This window comes from Miscanthus floridulus, unplaced genomic scaffold (assembly GCF_019320115.1).
Source record: "Miscanthus floridulus cultivar M001 unplaced genomic scaffold, ASM1932011v1 os_2305_1_2, whole genome shotgun sequence".
Classification (NCBI taxonomy): Eukaryota; Viridiplantae; Streptophyta; class Magnoliopsida; order Poales; family Poaceae; genus Miscanthus; species Miscanthus floridulus.
The window spans coordinates 100,732-109,022 of record NW_027098215.1 but is presented as its reverse complement, the minus strand read 5'-3'; the positions used below and the strand labels follow the sequence as shown (position 1 = coordinate 109,022).

General features: G+C 44.8%; 1 pseudogene; it reads left to right on the top strand.

Annotated features, from left to right (window-relative positions):
- The first annotated feature begins 5,843 nt into the window (after positions 1–5,843).
- LOC136534784 (putative serpin-Z6C) lies at positions 5,844–6,861 on the top strand (annotated as a pseudogene).
- Positions 6,862–8,291: the final 1,430 nt, after the last annotated feature.

Below are 8,291 nucleotides of genomic sequence, written 5' to 3'. Positions count from 1 at the left end.
ACGCATTCATTACAAGATATATTAACCATAACTGATTCATTCATATATGAGTAGCCCAATGTAAGGTCGGTCAGATTAAGTTCATAAGTACAAAATAGATTAGAAGCTCACAAACATGAAGTTTGTGCATGAGCAAGCCATCAACATCCCTACATCTACCTCATGTGACCAAAAGTCATACATCCACCACTTGTAACCAAAAGCTTAGCTCACTAACACCTAAAGCTCACTGCTCAGATTTCACTAACAGTGAGCTCAGAGTCTTGTCTCTAATAGGTTCAAAACAAAACATAGCTTCGATAAGCCCTTTTAACTTGTCGACACCATCAGGTACGCTGCCTAGGCCTTGCAGGATGGCTGAAATGCAATATGAATATCCAATTAGCGACAATTTTTACCAAAGTTGGAGAAAGACAGCCAATAAGATCAACTCCAAGAGGTTCTCTAAAATTAATAGCCAAATTTCATAAAAAGGAAAGTTCAATGTCGCAAACCATTGTAAATGAAATAAATAAGTAAACTGATAGTACCTAACTCAAAGCAATATACAGATTTAGTATATGGGCTAGCACTGGAGGTTAACATATAAGATGATGAATTAAACATAGCCTATACATGCTAATATAACTAATAAAATAACCATCAGCGTGTAAATACTAAATATGTAGTGTCAACACAAAATATTGCTGTCTAGATGATATTTAACATGAAACAAGCTAAAAGTTGGCAATACATTCTTTATACACCATTTATAGAACAGGAAATGATGTGATCCTATAGTCATTTCAACTACATGATATGTAGAAAGCCAAAGGAACAAAACCTGAGGAACAGTCCTCCTCCTAACAATTCAAACTCCAAAGCAAAAGGTTCAGGCATCAACTCTTGATAAGCTAATTTTATTGATCCCTTCTCTACTGCATGTGGTTACCTGCAAAAACATACAAGAATGACAAATTTAACCCATGAACAGAACTTAAAAAAAGAATTTCAGAGTACTACAACATTGCGATCAAATTATCATATCAACTACAAAACTAAAACTAGGTCTCCATATGCTAGAAATGTGCACCCAATTGCTTTCTATCTCTGAATGTACAGATAGAAGAGTATAACTTGAATCTTGCCTCATAGCATGTTTCATATCAGCACTAGAAATCTCTTGATAAAACCTAATAATGGCTATTGCATCATGGACTTGCCTCAAATCAACTACAGGGCTATGTGCTAACCTGGAGATCATATTCTGGTCTCTAGGACTATTTCTCTATCTGCTCGGGAAAGTTGGAAGGTCTTCTCCACAATTTGAGGTACACTTGCTCTAGAGATATGAAGGTTTCACAAGGAAACATTTATGCATCAGCAACACAGTAACATCAATGCAGATAGTATACAAACTAAAATAGCAGAATAGTTTAACCACATATATCATACGTTGGATGTTGTGTCAGACTGATAATGCATCTTTTAAGAACAGACCAATGAACATTGTATGGCACTACATGCAAATGAGTACTAGTGTTATACATTCATATCAATGAGCAAAAGCTTGTATTACCAATCAACAAGACTGCGAGGATTATCATGTCAAATCTAACAGAGGAATTTAATTACTAACCAAAGATCCTGAACTGAAGTATATATGACTGTTGTTGAAGATATTAGTGTTTGTTGATTGGGTAACAAGGATATATTTATGTATAGCACAGCATCAATGGCATAATATAGATATCCATATGGCTAAAATAATAATTCCTAACAACAATGGAGCATCAATTTCCCCTCAAACCTAAAATTAACATTAACTATGACATGTGTAATGTACTTGTATTGACAATTCCCCCCCCCCAAAGAAACAATTAAATAAATGCACATTAGGTAAGGGAATGATTATTGTTGTATGATAAACTATTGCCACTCTTGAAAAAGAAAAAAAAGTGAAACAAAGAAAGCCAAACAGATTGTAGCAGAACATACGGGTCTGCCTGGCTAAGTCAGCACAATTCACAATAAAAATGAGGTGGAATATCAGGGCCAGCACCCTTCGTGGGCTTATCTAGAATGAGCACGCAGGTAATATGCTGCCAAACCTAGCATTTGCCATCTTCGCACTGCAGGAAACAAGATGCAAGAAAAAAGATTAACAAGGCGCATGACACCAAAACAAGCAGGTTGCTGTTAAGATAAATTGTTTCACGTCCTATGTGCTTTTCAAATGAAAACAAAATACATGCACATATATAAAAGGGTAAGATACCTTGATCATATTGTCATTTAGCATTGTGCTATTGCAAAGGCAGCGGACCTTAGCCTCTACATGGTAGAAGTAAGAAGATTCCTCTTTTGGCCTGAAATGATTGAAATCTGATCGACTGTGGCTCCTGGAGGGAAATTTTTTTGGAGAACCAGCAAACCTTAGCAGTCAGAAGATTACTTCAAAAGCATTTATTTGGAGGTTGACAAGAACTGCAATGTTGGAGTAAATCAGCAGTTCAGCACCATGGCTATAATGAGGAAGGGGTTCCTAAAAGCATAAAAGAACTACAATACTGACACAAATCAAATTCACACGAACTGAAGATAAGTTGTGCATCTAAATCACATAGCATCCGAACTCAGATGCTTTTAAAAAAATATTTTGCTGAACAAGCATCGTGGGCTCGTGGCATATGACCAAATACAAAATAATTTACAAAAGTAATGAGCAACATAGCACCTTGCCAGGCACTGTATTATCAGAGGAGTCGAGCTTCACCAGTACTCGCCAGCCCAATGTGTAACACGTCGTCTTCCTCCAGTGTTTCCTACAACGAGCCGAACATCAGCCATGGCGGACGGTCAAACAATGATTCAGAGGGGGTATTCACATGCCAGGGAAGAACATAAGCAAATTGTTGAAGACAAGGACAAGCAACAGCTTAATTACCTCATCAATCAACTAGACCGACGTGACTCTCGGGGGTCCAAGCAGGCAGGCAGCGTTCTCTAGATCTTGGGTCACGAGGCGCTGCTGGTTGGGGACAGGGGAAGGGGAAGGAGGCTGGCATTGCTCCCTCCTTCTGCACCTCGATCTGGGGTCATGAGGTGCTGCTGCTTGGGTACAGAGAAAGGGGGTTGGCATGGAAGGGAAGGCTCGGCAAGGAAGTGGAGGATGATGGAGGATTTGGCTACACGTCGCATGGCTATGGATCTAGGCGGCCGTGCAGGGTTGGCGAGCGATGCTAATCACGCAGCGGTGGAGTGGGGCGGCGGCGGTGGCGGTGGCAGCGAAGTTGGAAGGCGGCGATGGAGGCGGATTTGGGCGGGAGTGCAGGGATTTGGTGGGCGCGAGACTGCGATGGAGGTGGCGGCGATGACAGCAGACTGAAGCAATGAAGAGTTAGGGTTAGGACTAGAGAGGGAGGGTAGAGAGTGGTATTTGGGCCAAAAAAATTACCGTGAATGGGCCTTTTTCCTTTTCATTTTCCCGCGAACGAGTTTTCTCTCATTTTGAGCCAACGCGCCAGAGGCACGGACCTATACCAACCGAAGGTTGGTCATCTTTGCTTATCTATCGCGACTCATGGTTCGACTCTACAGGCAAATATCTATACCAACCGATAGTCCATTGCAAAAAGCATATTTATCGACATTTGATCTGTTGGCTAGCTATACCGACCAACGGTTTAACGTTATTAATATATTTATAACGACACACGTGTGACGCTATATTAGTGTTGTGGTGTAGTGGAATGATTAGGGTTAGGATGCCCTGGGGGTGGTAGGGGCTAATATATATAGGGGGAACCATCAATCCTGAGCCCTCGGATCAAACCGACTTAAAAGAACGACGTAGATACAATCCTTAAGGCGGTGGAGAACCGACGTAGCGAGGAAGGGCTGCCATGTGGGCCTAGGGGGCGGCCGGCCTGTAGGTGGGGTTAGCCGACCCCACCTATCATCCTTCCACGGTCTGCTTCGGTGGGATGCCTTCTGGTTCCTTCTAGAGTCTTCTGGAGTTGTTTTCGCCGTAGATAAGCACGATTAATTCTGACGTTTGGGTCCATCTTCACGGTTTTCTAGATAAACCCTGTAAAACATAGATTCACCAAAACTCATGGAATTTGTTAGTTTAAACCCCTAAACCTATGTTGGTGATCATTTTCATGTATTTATTCAAGTTATATTAACGGTTTATGATGGGTGTTAACTATTGTCAACACATGGGCCATATCATTTCTGGTGCAGGAGTTATGTAAGTGCATCTAGCCCTTTAGTGGGTTTTGGTGAATTGAATGACAACACCATTAAAGGTCTAACAAGTTTGCTAAATGATGAATAGGAAATTGAGTTTATTGCATACACTTGTGGATTGTGGAATAAGAAGTGGATATAGGTTCAACAAGAAGGCAAACTTGATGATATGCCACATAGTATTGTAATGAAGGCCAAATTGTATATTGTTGTATTGAAAAGTTACAGAAACAATCTAATTCAAGCAAAAGACAACAATGCAAATGGAATCAATGAAATGGCTCTTATGTTGTAGGATATCATAGCATCATGTAAAGGTAAGCATATTTGGCAAATAGCAAATGAGACATGAGTTGATGATTTTGGATTGGTCTCTATAATGGCTTGCTTTGCATGAACAAGAAGAGTTGGATAGCGGACTAGCTTTGATCAAGGATTAAAGAATGAATCAAGAGTGTATAAGTGAGGAAATGTTAAGCAAAGGTGAAATGACAAAGGAGACAATGTATAATGGATATAAGATGTTCTCTACATTGGTTTGCTTGTATGGATAAAGATTTGAAGAAATCACTTTGCAAAGACTTGATCAAGCTAGAAGTATGAAGATAGATATTGAAGTGAGTATTAGGAGTGTCAAGCCAAAATGAAGAGGATATAAGGAATCGTGAATTGGCTTGACCATATTGATGTTGATTCATATATATCTTTATGTGAATCAAACTAAAGCTTGATTGATCTCAACATTCATATCTAGAATATATTCAAGCAATGATCATACTATTGAAGTAATGGTTTTTCAATGGATGCTTAATATGATGTGACTTGTGTATGGCTTGATAAGGTGAAGATAGCAAGAAAAGGGTTTCGAGGGACTAAGCGAAGGTGAAGGGCAAGCGATGGCTTAAGGACCGAGGTACCATGGCTAAGGTGAAAAAGAGAGTACTTGCATTGAGTTGAGGAACTCGTCAAACTATAAGGAGTCATATTGTGTTGAGGATAATACATGCGATGGTGGAAACCCCCAATTATGAAAGGATCCGGTGACCAACTCAAAGGTGTTTAAATTCTTTGATGTTTTGAATTTGAGTTTAGAAAAAGTCATACTATAAAGAGGGATACAATGCATAAGTTTTAATGTGCAACAAGTACTCATTTACCCACCAAATATCCTTAAAGCCTCAGCCAAGGCACCAAGCTTTGCAATCCTATCTTTTGTGCTGCCTGGCAGGTGAGGCACTGCCGCACCTGAAGAGAGACACTGCTGCAGTGCGGCACTGCCGCACTTGAGGAGCGGCACTACCGTGACTCAAGTGACCATTAAAACTATGAGGGTATTTATACTCTTCCTCTTTCTTCCAAGGGCTCCCTAAAACCTCTTCTTCACTCCAGCTCGTCAAAAACATAAAAGAGCGCGCCCTCCTGGACGCGGGCCCCCAGAAGCAGAAGCCGAGTGATGGCCCGCGCGTGGAGCACGCGTGCGGCCTCTGGCACAATGCCGCGCGGACGCTCAAGCCAACAGTCGCTGTTCCAATTCCGTCAATCAATCTATATCTATCCTGGCAACTAATTAGTACTTACGACCTACCCTCTTGACGGATCATCGATGGTGCATGCAGCCAGAAGCGGCAAGGAAGCAGATCAACAGGTGGGTGGCGTCGGCAACGAACAACCTCATCGACTCGATCCTCCCTCCAGGATCGGTGGACCAGAGCACGGTCCTCGTGGTGGCCACGGCCATTGTGGCGGACGCCGTTCGACGCATCCCTGACCAAGGAGGGCAAGTTCCACTGCCTGGACGGCACCACCGTGGACGCCCAGTTCATGCGCAGCCGCATGGACCAGTACATCGCCACGTACAGGGGGTTCAAGGTGCTCAAGATGCCGTACGCCGCTGTCCACGATCCCTTTGTGGAACGCCGTCCACGATGGTACGATCTCTTTGTGGAATGGATGCGAGCAGGGGGAACGCCGGGCGCCATGCCGCCGAGGCCCGTGCCCACGCCGGCCGGGCCGCGGTACTCGATGCTCGTCTTGCTCCTGGACGCGCGCGACGGCCTCCCCGCGCCGGAGGACAAGATGCTGGCGTCCAGCCACAGCTTCCTCGAGAGGCACACGCCGGAGCGCAGCGTCGAGGTCGGCGACTTCCGGGTGCCCAGGTTCAAGCTGTCCTTCTACACCAGCGCCACGCGCGTGCTCCAGGAGCTCGGGGTCAGGGCCGTGTTCGATCCGGAGGCAGCCGAGCTGCCGGACGTGCTGGAGGAGGTTACCAACAATGGCGGCAGCCAGCCGTTGTTTTTCAGGGACGTCTATCACAAGGCGGTCATCGAGGTGAACGAGGAAGGAACCGAGGCTGCGGCTGCCACGGCTATGAGTATGCACGGCTGTGCTGCTCCAGGGCCACGGCCTAGGCAGCCAAAGCCTGTGGACTTCGTCGCCGACCAGCCATTTGCCTTCTTTGTAGTTGAGGATGGGTCTGGGACAATCCTCTTTGCCGGACACGTCTATGACCCTACAAAGAGTTAGTCTCCGATCCTATATAGCTTCAACTCATGGATCGCCTCCGTAAAGGCCTCTATTTATTATAAACATTTACTGCATTATATTCATGATGATGAAGAATTCGTGTTACGACAGGCGTGTAATAATCAACTATTATGACGTTTGTGTTATTATTATTACGTTTACAGTTTACTGTTTACTGTTCACGCGCTCAGCGCCAACTTCCTGCCCGCTGCGCCCGCTTGCGGCGCGAACGCGACTTGCGCGCACGAACTCCCCCTCCGCCTTCTCCGGAACACCGGCAGTCCGGCATGCCCAGGTACGCGTCGCGTCACCACGAACCGGCGCCGACGCTCTGCACCTTCGGACACGGGGTAGCACCTGCGGGGCGCATCCATCGGCGTCTCAGGGGGCACCTCCCATGACGGCGCCAGCGCGAGCACCTCCCACGCGACGATGACTTGTGCAGGCGCCAGAGCCCTAGCGCGAGCCTGCTGGGTTTGCTGACGGGGACGGCAGGTAGCCACGAGGACACCTAGGAACCAGGCTCCGGCGTCGAGCGTGTGCATTGCGAGAGGAAGAGGAAGATGACGGTTTTTTTTTATTTTGATGATGAGAAGTGGGCCCATCTTAGGATTGATTAGCACTTTTTTTAACGAGGCTGTTGGTTTTTTAGGAGTTTTTATTTTAGAGAATGACAAAAATCATCAAATTTAAAATATATTTTTAGCTAATCTGTTGGGATAGATGTATCTCTAGCTAGCTATTATATATATATTTAGTTAAAGTAAGAGGTCTAGATTTGCGCTAGTGCCATCCCCAACCTCATTGCATCGCCTTCCAGCCGCCGCCACCACCACGATATTGCCTTGGTCCTCCTCCTCTCCCCTAACTGGCGATCTCGCCCGTGGACAAAGGAGCGAGGACCCGTTCCTTTTTCCTTCATAGTTTTTAGTTAGGATTGTTAACCATCATTGATTTAGGGTATGGTTTCTAGTGTCATCAACAAGATAGTGGCGATGATGATGCTTTGAAATAAGGTCTCTCCGACCTCTCCCTACCTCGACAACGTTCGATCTGTTATCGCCGAAGGGCCAGTGAGAGTTTAGTGTGTCAGATCTGTTGCTCTTCTTCCGATTTTGGCATTTGTGTCCTTATCACTGGAGGAAATTTTTGGTTTCGATGCGGCAATCTTGATCTCTTCTTTTGGTCTGCTCTACGGCAAGGTCTGACATCTTCAAAACTGTGTTCTGATGGTGAAGGATTGTAAGCTTACGTTTCTTGGAGGGTTCTTTAAGCCGATGTTCTTTCAGTGGGTACTAAATCTCATCGTCACCGGCGAGGGCTATTGTGGTCTTCAAAGCCTTGTTTGGTGAGGGTGTTTGCAGGTGTCCCTTTTCTTTTCTATCTCTTCAGTGCGATCTTCAAGCCCCAGTAAACAGTGGACAACCGAAGGAAGAAGCCGACCAATTTGGTCTTCAATGTACTCTTATTTTTTAGAGGATGTCGTTTGTCTCGTTGTCCATCTTTTGTACTGCCCTTTGTTTTCCTCGCGATAT